This window comes from Engraulis encrasicolus, chromosome 21 (assembly GCF_034702125.1).
Source record: "Engraulis encrasicolus isolate BLACKSEA-1 chromosome 21, IST_EnEncr_1.0, whole genome shotgun sequence".
Lineage (NCBI taxonomy): Eukaryota > Metazoa > Chordata > Actinopteri > Clupeiformes > Engraulidae > Engraulis > Engraulis encrasicolus.
This window is the reverse complement of record NC_085877.1, coordinates 16,714,923-16,727,853: the sequence shown is the minus strand read 5'-3', so window position 1 is coordinate 16,727,853 and position 12,931 is coordinate 16,714,923. Positions and strand designations below refer to the sequence as shown.

The following is a 12,931-nucleotide window of genomic DNA, read 5'->3' as shown; positions in this document are numbered from 1 at the left end:
CAGTCAACTAATCAATCATTAACAACCTTCCCAATCATTAACTCCCCCGCCAAGTGAAGTCACAGCATTATAACACATAACTCATTACATAGGCCTATTTTGATGTAGTGTATTTTCTGAACTTTTAAATACAATCAAAGCACCAGACAGAGAACAATAACTTTTTATTATTATGAAAGCAAGTCATAGGCCTTCACATATTGTCACACACACACACACACACACACACACACACACACACACACACACACACAATAAGTGTGGCAGTAACCCCTCTCAAGGTGCTGTGTATGGGCCCCACTGTTTGGATCAACAAACCATCTTGAATGGTTAACAGTGAAGTGAGTGTAGCCAATGGCAGCTAATGCGCCTCTGTATGCTCGCCACTCATCACTGATCAGGGTGGCTCCTGGACGCACATGCTTGACCACAATTGGGATAAGATTCTCCCGTCCTCTTCTCCTCACCAGCCACAGGATGGGACACCTCCGCTCGTTTCTTATCCCTAAAATGCCAAAGACCAATTTTTTCTTCGCCTTCCGCGGTGATACTGTAAAATATACAAACAAAATACAGATATTTTACAGACAGTAAAAACGAACAACTCCAAATAAAGGAGAAGGTAACAAATGTCAACTAAACAACCTGCTCAAAGAAGTGCCCACCAAAAACAATATGCATAGTAAATCAGAATGTCAAACCCTCCCTATCTGAGATGTGCATGAGTGCAGTGATCAGGAGAGCCAGCCTGATCACAAAGGTCCCCTCTCACCCCCTCCATCAGGTCAGCACTACAAAGTACCTGTCAATACGCCTCTTCCCGCCCTGAGTTTGTCCTCTAGCAGGTTGAGACTTTCTTACTGAGGTTTTCAAACTTTTTTTTTTCGGAATAAGGTTGCCCAACCACTGACCATAATTGGCCGGATGTGGGAGGGGTGGAGTTGGTTTATTAGTCCTCTTCCCCAATCCTATTGCCCTCCAGGTAATGGATTAAAGACTCACACCACATGAGACCAGGCAGGTTTGGGGTTGTGTACAAGATGCCCCGGCACGTCAAGCCCAACCAACTCCTGCTACCTACCATGTACTAAGTGGTAGTCGCACAGCAAACTACCACTACTGGCAAACAATTCTTGTTGAAACTCATTTGTTGGAAAGCTGATATTATTATTACCGGTATTATTTATACTATGCATAGTGTTCTTAATCTTTTGAATGTAGCTCTTTGTGAGAAATATTGCTGCAGTGTGTTCTGGTATAAGGAACGGACCTGTGGTGGGGAGTCTATCAGTGAGCTGGTGCCACTGTCACACATTAAATTTTATTAACAATTATCCCCTTGTATTGATTGGGAAATGTTATACTGATCTTTTTTCATCATTAGCTCCTGACTGTATACCAGGGATTTTTTAAATCATTTTTTTCATCATCATCTCCGCCACATATAGGCATGTCATCCTGAGTTTGTGGTCTGTTTGATTGTTTGTTCATTGCTAGGTGCACGGCTTGCCACTAGGTGGCACCAAATCCTTATTTACTAGTAGACACAGTTAGCAACAACTTCCTTGTCACGGGACTTGCAGCTAGCCAGTTGATAAGAGACACTTTAAATACCACAAGAGCTGAAATGAACGTTGTTCTTCCCTACCTTTTTCCACCAAGTCAATATTAGGCATTGATATGCTCTACTCCTTACAATTAATTTCCCCCTCATATAAGGACGACTGGAATTAGCCAGAATTTAATCCACAAGGCCTGGCACTCTGCATAAATCTTTCTTGCAAGCTAGCCCCCTCAAAAGTAGGTTAGGCTACCGCAATTTTTGAAATTGGGATATTTAAAAAGTATGTGCCACTATTAAGACTTAATGCACCACTATTTTTACAAGAACAGCCTACACACAAAAAAAATCCCTCTCCTGACAAACCGCGGCAGTTACACAGCAACAGGTCACATACATTTCAACATAACCCACGCATAGTTATCCCCAGATTCCATCAACAGCAAAGAAAATACTCTTTAGCCACCTAGGGCGATTTATGAAAATGACAGAAAATGTGTGGCCACACTCAAACTTAAATGTCTCTTCCTTTTGGTTAACAATGTGCTTTACTCACGGTACCTTGGTCCCAGTTTCCCCTGGCGAACCAACAAACACAAAAAGTCTGGTGTACGCTGCACGAGATGCATAGGGAGACGGCTGAAGTCTTTCCTCCCTCGTCGCTGGAGGAGCCTCTGGCTTTCCTGGTCACCAGGGCGCTATCAAGGCAGCCCTGCAAGAAGATTTTCCATTTTGTGGACAGGGTACCCTTCAAAAGAGGTAGTGTGAACATGACCCATACACTACACTGGACAGTTTACAGTCCACTCCAAAATTATTGGAAAAGCAAGGCACATTTCCTTGCTTTTGTTGTTTCTTCAACACTTTGCACAGAGGCTATGTTATAACCTTTTATAACCTCTCCAAACTTGTAATGATCAATGACTTGCAAGGACAGGATTTCAGTCTTCCAAAATAGTTTTTGGTAGTGACGGACATTTGTCCATACATTGTCGGACAAAATGTTGCTGTTGCCTTTGCAATTCACTCTACTCCTACCATGATTACTTACATCAATAATAATTAAGTAGAGTTTCTAGATTCAGGGCATGGCTAAGCTCTGACAGCCTACACCTTAGTTCACAGAGGAACTTGTCTTATGGTTTGTATCATAAATCGTTCTTTCTAGGGTTCAAATGTTGGGACAGTCCACTAAAAGGGGACTATACTGGGGACTATAATAGGGTGCAAGTGTTCGCAAGTTCTCTCCTTCTGTCTGTCTGTGCTTGTGTCCTTCTTCCTCTTCTTCTACTGCTTCTTCTCCATCCTCTTCTTCTCTCTCTTTTTCCTCTTCTTTCTCTTCCTCTCTGGCTCCGAGTCACTTGAAGAGGAGGTGGAGGAGCTGGAGGTGGAGGAATCGGAGGGTCGAGCTTGTTGGGCAGCTGCTGCGCTGGTGGCGGTTGCAGCCGCTCCCTCCATAGCGGTGGCCTTAAGTTTTAAAGCTGCAAAAAGAGAGGAGCTACTAAATACACAATCCTGAGACATGACCTGACAGCTGATACAGTCGTCAATTCCAATCTCATTTTTTGTCAATTACAGACAGAACATGACAATACTTTCAATAGCTTTGATATAGCCCCCAACGCAATGTTGCGTAAAATAGGGCGATATTGCCCCCGCCTGCGTTTCTCATCTCCAATTGGCCAATCAGAACTGAGCCATATGGGAGCTGCTGTGGCCAACTGGAGACGAGAAACGCTATACTATACTGTTAAACTAGATAATGAAAACACAGACCAAAATGAAATGCACATTCATGCATGTAAATACTCCATATATGTGAAAAATGGTGGACTGTTCCTTTAACATTAACACTCAACACTTACATATTAACAATTCAGGGAAGCTGAAGAAGGTGGTGTTTGTTTAAATGTGGCTGCCTTCAATATAGGTCTAAAGTGAAGGGGAAAATCCTGGTTTGTGTTCATAGTACGGCCCTTGGAGAACTTTTACGGCCCCTCGGATGAATTTGAATTGGCCCTTCGAATGAGAAAGGTTCCCCACCACTGACGTAGGCTATAGGTTAAGCTTACCCTCTTTCACTCTTCTGTGGTGAGACTGTGCCCATTTTGGGTTGACCTCCACACGCGTCTGTAGCACAGCACACAGGATTGCAGGACACAGCATCCTGCAGGACACTACAAAAAAAACAAAAAAACAAACAAGGGGAATGAATAAATTACCTGACCAGTTATTAAACAAATGAAAATTGATGTGCCAGAGCTGTGGTAAAAGTAACCTTGGGTCCAAATCATCTAGGCCTAGGGTGTGTGTGTGTGTGTGTGTGTGTGTGTGTGTGTGTGTGTGTGTGTGTGTGTGTGTGTGTGTGTGTGTGTGTGGTAAATCCAGTGTTCACATTATTCAGATATGAGAATTAATTCATTCATTCATTTTAACTGACATTAGTACATACCCATATCAGTGCCATTTCACCCTGCCAAGACACTGGACCTGGGTCTATTGGAGCTCTCTGCTCAGGGTGTCCTCATTATACTGCAGCAGGCACTGTTGTTTCTATAGTTCCTAGAAGCGAGACAAATAAATAAATACTTAACCATGCACCTCATATTGACATAGCAAATATGTCAATAAGCAAGACCTATTGAGCCCAACAGGGATTATCTTACACTATATCAGTTTTCTGTGGTCTCTTGTAAGATTGGCCCATCACCATTCTGCAGGACACTACCGTCTCCCTGCCAGGATCTGTAGGATGTAAGAAAATAAATCAAAACATAGCAATGCACAGCATTGATTACTTATCTATAAAGTAGCACAAGTCATATTGACAATGTAGGCCAGGGGTGGGGAAACCTATGTCTCTAGGGCCGTTTGCGACCCTTGAGGCAGTTTTATCTGGCCCCCCGATATAATTTTAATGCTATTCAGCTTCACATGAAATATGACATATTTTGTAATGGAATCTTAGAAAATACATTTGCAATACAATTAAGTTATATTCAGGGAACCTGAAGAAGGTGGTGTTTGTTTAAATGTGGCTGCCTTCAATATAGGCCTAAAGTGAAAGGGAAAATCCTGGTTTGTGTTCATAGTACGGCCCTTGGAGGACTTTTACGCCCCCTCGGATGAATTTGAAGCGGCCCTTCGAATGAGAAACGTTCCCCGACCCTGACGTAGGCTATAGGTTAAGCTTACCCTCTTTCACTCTTCTGCGGTGAGACTGTGCCCATTTTGGGTTGACCTCCACATGCGTCTGTAGCACAGTACACAGGATTGCAGGACACAGCATCCTGCAGGACACTTCAAAAACAAGGGTAACGAATAAATGACCTGTCCAGTTCTATAAAAAAGAATACCCTGAAAAAGAACACCCTGTTGTTTCTACAGCTCCTAGAAGCGAGACAAATAAATTAAATACTTTGCCATGCACCTCATATTGACATAGCAAATGTATCAATGAGCAAGTCATATTGGTCACAAAGAAGTTAATCTTACATTCTTTCAGTCTTCTATGGCGAGTTAGGCCTTCAGGTGACTCGTCTTCGCCATATTATGAGACAGCAGCCTGTGAAAACATGGTAAATAGAATAACCCATTAACCTTGGGTCCTAATATAATACATGGACATAAACTAGCCTACATTATTTAGACAAGGTCAGTAGACCTCCACGTGAAACAATAAGAAAAAGTGACCATACATAATTTCAATTTCTTGAAGAGGCCATCTACACATATTTGTGCAACAAGTGCTGTTTTGAGGACCCATACTTTTTAAGGACAGGTTGCCTACTGTTTGCAAATGTCAGGGTATTTCACATTGATTTCGGGGTGGCGTGCTCAACTTGACCACTCTGGTCGACATTGAGCTCGCGCTGATACATTGGGCTCGCGTTACTGAGAACGATTCCCTGATTGACGCTCCCAACGCAGGACGCTCCCCTGTCGGCTCGCTCCCACTAGCCAGACTATCGGTTCCACCGCCATATAACGGAGCTAGTTATCTTTTTGATGTTAGTTTTTTTGTTTCTAACCCTAACCCTAACCTTGACCCTAAACCTAACCCTAAATTGCTTGTATGTGGCAGTGTATGATAATACGTGAAATATAATCGGGTGGGACTACACGTCCGGGAGTGATAGAAACACCTGGGACTTCACGTCCGGGAGCGATCTCAGTTGGGAGTGTCCATCTACCACCGTTTCAAAGTAGCATGGAACTAAATTATATCCCACCTTTGACTTGATTTTACGCCGGTGGGTCTTGGAACCCCTGTGTGACTGCCTAGGTTTCAGGATAGAGAAAGTAAAACAAAAATCATTGAGTAAAATCGATGGGGGACAAAAACGTCGCTACTTGAGGAAAAATAGCATTACTACAGGGATGTTAGCTACTCGATACATAGTAGCGATTAGTGACGCTACGACAAAGCTACTAGAGAATGTAATTAAATTAGTCGCTTCGCTACTGCCCAGCACTGAAAACCAACATACCCAGACGGCACACCAGTCTTTCCAACGTCGCCTATGCATTTTTGCCGCTGTAAAATACATTGGCAAGGCGTCTAAGCGTTAGTTCATCAGCGAAATACCGGGCAGACGTGAAAAATGAGCAGTGCCCAGAATCTAGTTGATGAGCTAACGCAATAGCATGCTAACGGTAGCCTTTGTCTATCTTTAGGCAGGGGAAAGGCAACTGAGAACGAGCAATGTCAAACAATTTACCATCAACAAGTATACTTAACATATTCACCGTTTCACCACAGCATTTTGTCATTACGATGCTCGCAAGTCATCAGAATTTACTAGCGTACAACAGCAACTAGTGTAGTCACATTGAGGGGACTTGAGCTACCAGCTATGTAAAACGGCTGTGCCATAACTTAGCAATGGCGGATCTGTGTTCAGAGGAGCTATTCAATCGCTCTTGAGTACTGAAACTTTAAACCACAGTTGAGTAAAATGTACTTACATGTATATGACGCCCATTTTCCGTTGGTATGTGAGGAACTTTTCCCTCATATCGCCAAGAAACTTGTAAACCACACAGACAACGCGTGGTTCTGTTCAATCAGGAAGGTGATGTTGACCGCGGCTGATGGCTTCTTTGTGGCTTGTGTGTGGAATTCGCATTGTGCCAATTAGTTTTACTGCCACCTAAAGGCTTGGTGTAGAACTAATTTAACCAGAGACGGTCTATTTTCAACTTGCTTTAGTTCAGAATACCATTTAAAAACCAGAGTGGCCAAGCACATTGATGTTTTTCCTCAAAAGCAGCAGAGGAACCTTTTTAATTCGAAGGGTCACTTCAAAATGTAGGCCTATGTCCAAGAAAGATCATTCAGATGATTCTATTTTGATAGCCTATTCTGTAGGTTCATTTAAATGTTTATAGCACAGATCGAATTGTTTGATCAACTTAATTTCTGAGCTTATAGTATCATAATAAAATGTACTGACAGCAAAGCTGTGGCTAGTAGAAAGGTTTATGCAGGGGTGGGGAACCTTTTTCATTCGAGGGGCCACTTCAAATTCCTACCATGGTCATAAAATCCTCCGGGGGCCGTACTATGAACACAAATCAGGATTTCCCCATAAAATTTAGGCCTATATAGACATATAGACATCTTTAAAGGTAGACACCTTTAAAACAGTCCCCACCTTTTCTAGGTCCCCTGAATATAACTTAATTGCATTGGAAATGCAATTTCTAAGATTCCTTTAGGCCTGCAAAATATGTCATAGGCCTATTTCATGTGAAGTTGCAAAACATTATAATGATATCAGGGGCCGGATAAAACCGCCTCAAGGGCCCTCGAGACATAGGTTCCCTACCCCTGGTTTAATGGTTAGTGATTCTGAAAAACACCACTGGGCAGCGTGAAAAAACATACACACACACAGACACACACATTTTAGTAAAAGGCCAAAAAATGCCCTTGGGCCCCCAACAATCCCGTTGCCTAGGGACCCCAAAATCCTAGAAACAGGCCTGCCGACCCCCCACTCCCCTCCCACCCACCTGACCTCACCCCACCCCACCCCACTTGAAATTGACTGGGGCAGCTCCCGACCTGATCACTGGCATTTACATATTAAAGGCTCTTCTAAGAAGGGGATGGGAGGGGGGCATGGGGGAGCCGCAAATGCTGTGGCTTGAGGTATGAGGCAATTTAAGGTGCAAAACTCATCCACAAATTCCTCTTTTCATGCAGTGTCCCATATCAGCCAAAAAGTTAATCATAATTTACATAGTTACTCATAAATTGAACAGAATAACTATGCAGTTGTTATTTATTTAGTAAGGTGCCATTTCCACGTAGCAGGATAATTTTACATGTGGATATTTTGTTCTCCTTTTTAAGCGGAAACACGACAAAATTGTTGTTTTTTTTTGAGGCAGGTTTTTTGATATGGCTACATGGAGATAGAAGGCCAATACCAATGCTTTTTCAGAAATAGTACAATACGTGGAAGCGGTTTCTAAATTCCTTTTTAAGCGGAAACACGACAAAATTGATTTTTTTTTTTTTAGGCAGGTTTTTTGATATGGCTACGTGGAGATAGAAGGCCAATACCAATGCTTTTTCAGAAATAGTACAATACGTGGAAGCGGTTTCTAAATTCATCCTCACTGTTGTCCTAGTTTTCTAGGCTCATTGGTGGTGTTAATGTGCATAGGCATGGTGTGATGTGACGGTGGAAAAAGGAATGGATTGGGGGGGGAGTTTATTTTCTCGTTGAGGACCCAGTGGCAGCAGAGGGTTTGAAGTACAGGGGTAGTAATGTCAGCATCTGAAACAGCACAGAAACAAGAGACAAACAGTACATAAAATGTAAAAAAAAAACAAAAAAAAAAAACAGCGACACTGCATACCAACCATTGACACACAGCTGCACATATATTATAAAAGTGAGGCTCATGAACTGACCTGTGGGGAGAGTGAGTGTCAAATGTTTATGTTAAAAAGCATCATGAGATTAACTTACAGTTTGAGGATCTCTTCTGACCCCTGTAACGGTAGATTCTTCTCAGGCCCATGACCTGAAGACGTGGGCTCATGGACTGACCTGTGACAAGAGCTAGAAAGTCAAATGTCTGAAGTGTCACCGTCTACAGGCTCTTCCTACAGCAGGGGTGGGGAACCTATGTCTCAAGGGCCGTTTCACCGGGCCCCCCGACATAATTTCAATGTTATGCAGCTTCACATGAAATAAAACACATTTTGTAAATGAATCTTAGGAATGACATTTGCAGTACAATTAAGTTATATTCAGGTGACAAAGAGAAGGTGGGGTCTGTTTTGAAGCTGGCTGCCTTCAATATAGGCCTTACCTGCCTGTGGATGAAAAGTCTATCATCTATATTGACCCTTTTAATTTAAAAGTGTACTCGCTACTCTGTGGTATTTTTTATATACAGTCAAGGATAAGTGGGGCAGTCATTGGTAAGCGGTTAGGGTGTCCTGTAGCCCAGGGCTGAACAACCCAAAGGTTGCTGGTTCATCTCCCAGCCCGCCAGGTTGGTGGAGGGAGTAATTAACCAGTGCTCTCTCCACCATCCTCCATGACTGAGGTACCCCAAGTATGGTACCTTCCCGCCACACTGCAACATACTGCTCCCTTGGGATGCCAATGTAGGCTGCACCCTTGCACAGGTGAGGCATAAAATGCAATTTCGTTGTGTGCAGTGTATACTTGTGTGCTGTGTCACAATGGCAAAGGTGGGCTTTCACTTATATACACCTAGAGATTTTTTCCCCTGAGTCCAATGTTTTTAAAACAGTTGAAACATGAACATTTCCAGTCAATATTTACAATGGAATAGTAGACCTCTGTGTCATATTCCCAAGGAATGGTAGCATCGCATCTGCTGTGCTGTGCTGAGTCAAAGTAATTCATAAGCCTACTGGTTGTGTTTTCCCTGCCCATTCACAACTTTGATGGCCTGCAATTTATTCAGATGTGTTCTACAACTTTTTGATGAAACTTCCATTTTACATTTGATACCACAAACTAGGCTTACTTGTTGTGCTGTGTGGATTTTTGTTGAGCAGGGATCTCACTTACCAATTAGCATGTTTTCCTCTTGTTACCAGCATCAGTCTGAACCTGACTGGACACCTGTGCACTTCACCATATGTGAACTCTGAGGGCAAGTGTAGAAGCCTGGCAAATAAAGACAGGAATAAGTCGGTCTCAGTATCACTGTGCAACTACATTCACAATGTAATATGTTGGTTGAATTCTGTCCATCACAATTTAATATTATGGTTTACATTTCGGCATACAACTTTCACAATGCCATATTAGTTACATTTAGCTAGCTAGTGTCATATTTGGTAAGGACATGTACAAGTGATGTAGGCTGTACAGCAGGGGTGGGCAACTTTCATTATAAGGTGGGCCAACATTTTTAATTACCACAATCAGTGGGCCACATCACCACGCACTTGAATTTACAAAAGGATACTTCACTTTTTCTTTATTTATACCTGAATGCTTACACTATTGATTTATAGGGGGTTAAAAACTGTCCTGCGCCCGAGCCTCCAGTTGCCCATCCCTGCTGTACAGTATCCTAACAGCAAGGCTCTCGTAGTATTTCAAATAATGGTCTATATAAAAACTGGTTATAATAGGTACAGTGCAGCATAAACAGGGTTGAGGGGGTGGTTTCTTTTATTTCGTTGTACCTACCGAGTAGTTTAGCCAATGTCTGTGTGACACGTTCATGCTGCCACCTCCACAGCATCCTCTTCACAACCGCAGGGGCAAAGCATCCTTTTTCAGTCCAAGATATAGACTAGAAAATGAGTGACAGCATCACAATCAGGTATGCAAGTGTAGTGGACCCCCCATTTTGTCTTTTTGTTATTCCCTTATTCTCACTCCCTGTCTTTTTGTTGTCCTGTCAGAAGTTGTCTTTTAGTTTAATTATGCTGTTGCACGTTTTCGCCAATAGATGGCATCATAGGACCAGCAATGAGTGCAGAGACCCTCTCTCTGGTGCAGTAGCCAGTGACTTCGGTCACATAAGAAGAACGAAACGTGGAAGTGACAGGCTTTGTTATGATACAGAAGGCAGTGGTGTCAGCTGTACAGTTATGCTGAGGAAAATGTAAATAAATAACGAACTCTACACACTTGAGGATCTTATTTATTAAGTGTTCAACATAAGCATTCACGCAATAATGCCACCAGGTCACATTTAAGATTTAACTAGGAGTATTTTGTTATGGATCTTATGTAGTGATAGACTTACCATTTCTTGTTCTGGCATATCTGGCCTATTCCCAAGAGAAGGCTGATGTCCCTGTCTGTTGATCTGATTTTGACGTCGGCAAGATGCTTCGTGCTGTCTGGGTTTCAAACCTAGTGGTGAAATGACAGGGATTTTATGTAAACAAAATGCGTATTTCTGTACATACAGTAAACAGATCTAAGAAGTTCCCAGAGCACCCTAGGATAGCTGGCATGGTTGGCACAAAGACCCAAAGAGCAAAATTGTCCCAAGATTGTCTTCCAAACAATTCCACTCCAAACATTTTCCTTCTGAAATAAACAATGTCCATATCCAATCAAACCTCAGTAGGCAGCTATCTCGTCAGGTCGGCCTTACCATAGACACATCTAAGCTTATGGGCCTTACGAGTGGCCCGTAAATTTACAATCTCAAACGTCATCACCGTATAAGCCATGGCACAACACAAGCGTTTTTTTGAGAATACAATATATCTTGGCACGTTTGCGCTAGTTATCTGAACACTGATCGTTAACGAATGGCCGAAATAGTGTAGAGCTAGCTGTCATTTATTTATGTTGTTCTAGCTAGGGTCAAGTCGTCTCATCCAAACTAGCCACAGTAGGGGGGGGGATTACGCTTCAAATGAACGTGAATGACTCAAAACTTAAGAAATATGTTGTTAGAATGTACCGTATACAAGGTTAGTCTATGAGGTTAAATAGTTTTCTAACATATACATATTTTATATCCCAGTTACGTACCTTATCTTCTGCACGAATCGAGGCCTCCTGTTTCATTGGGCACAATCACGTCACTGGGTAGAAGCAGAGATACTGTTGCTCCTTTAGAAAAAATCTCTGGTAGTAAGTATGATTATCAGTTTTGAGAAGTGGTGACTTGGCGTTTGGCCTACCACAAGGGTCTTATTTTATCATTCTCTAATTGTAAGCTAGCCTATTAATATAATAGCCTATATTTGGTTACGGTTTGAACTGAAATACGTTTATACATTATAAAGAAGTAAGGTCATTGAAATCGTGAAAAAAAAAACTGACTAAATGTGGAAGTCGTCGCTGCAGCGCCACAGAAACTCCTTCGGCTGGCTCCCTTCAGGGCGTTGGTGATGGCTGGCTAATGACCACACATCGGAACGAGAGACACCTTAAATAAGCCGCTAAAAGAATGCAGATGGTGGGAAACGAAACGTTACATTAAGACGGGAGCAGGTAATAAGAATGAAACGTGACTCCCTGTGTTTGCGGGGAGGGGGTGTAGGCTACTATGATGGCCTGGGGAGGTTGCTTCAAGGCGCAGTCTGCAGGTGACGAAGGAAGTGTCGAACGCCACAGCCGCTGTTCCTGACAATGCTCTGTAGCTTCTCTGAAGTTGCCCATTGCCTGGTTGAGATGACTGGCTCCACGAGGATTGTTATGCACATTGGCAATGGGCTGATTATTTCGGCTGGTCATAGAAATCCACACTAGTAGCCTAAACATAGGCTAGGCCAGGGTTTCCCAAACTGTGGTGCGTGCACCCCTGGGGGTGCGCAGCCTGCCATAAGGGGGTGCGCGAGCTGAATAGAGCAATGGTGAGAGTTTTTTATACAGCATCAATGAACTTTAAGTAGGCTAGTTTTTAATTGTATGCTGGAAGGGTCCATCTGAAGTGCAGTTTAACTCCAGAACTTGGAAAAGAGGATTATTCAAAACTGTGCATAATGTGCATGAATGCACAGTGAATCCATATTTGCGTGGCCATCAGCACACCAAAATATTCGCTAAGGGGGTGCGCGAGCCACAATGAAATGTACAAGGGGGTGCGCAGGGAAAAAGTTTGGGAACCGCTGATCTAGAGTGTCATTTAATGACTACAACATTATTCCATTATTGCTGGAAAGGCAACATTAACTAAGGTTGGATTCATGTATGACTGGGTTGATCTGACAGGATTTTCATCAGCCATGTTAATACATGATATGTTAACCTTGTAATTCACACCACGAATTTCCCTCTGATATACCACATTTACTTAATGGTGAGTCCTCATCACTCATGTCATGACTCCTTATTAACTAATGATAGATTAAATATCACTATGTACATAAATCATGTGTTAATTCACCATAAA

At 42.6% G+C, this 12,931-nt stretch overlaps 2 long non-coding RNA genes across 5 annotated transcripts; both read right to left on the bottom strand.

The window, feature by feature from the left end:
* Positions 1–2,892: 2,892 nt before the first annotated feature.
* LOC134437576 (uncharacterized) lies at positions 2,893–6,603 on the bottom strand. Of its 3 annotated transcripts, XR_010032422.1 has the most exons (8): positions 6,530–6,575; positions 5,794–5,842; positions 5,057–5,126; positions 4,757–4,861; positions 4,228–4,306; positions 4,014–4,123; positions 3,634–3,738; positions 2,893–3,042 (listed from the first exon to the last, which is right to left on the bottom strand). It is a non-coding gene; the product is annotated as an uncharacterized LOC134437576 (long non-coding RNA). The 3 variants fall into 3 exon arrangements; XR_010032423.1 differs by lacking the exon at positions 5,794–5,842 and having other exon boundaries at positions 6,530–6,603; XR_010032421.1 differs by lacking the exon at positions 6,530–6,575 and having other exon boundaries at positions 5,794–5,953.
* Positions 6,604–8,507: 1,904 nt separating this feature from the next.
* Positions 8,508–11,618, bottom strand: LOC134437575 (uncharacterized). Of its 2 annotated transcripts, XR_010032420.1 has the most exons (5): positions 11,566–11,618; positions 10,823–10,932; positions 10,258–10,363; positions 9,628–9,726; positions 8,508–8,628 (listed from the first exon to the last, which is right to left on the bottom strand). It is a non-coding gene; the product is annotated as an uncharacterized LOC134437575 (long non-coding RNA). The 2 variants fall into 2 exon arrangements; XR_010032419.1 differs by lacking the exon at positions 8,508–8,628 and having other exon boundaries at positions 8,966–9,726.
* Between the last annotated feature and the right edge of the window lie 1,313 nt (positions 11,619–12,931).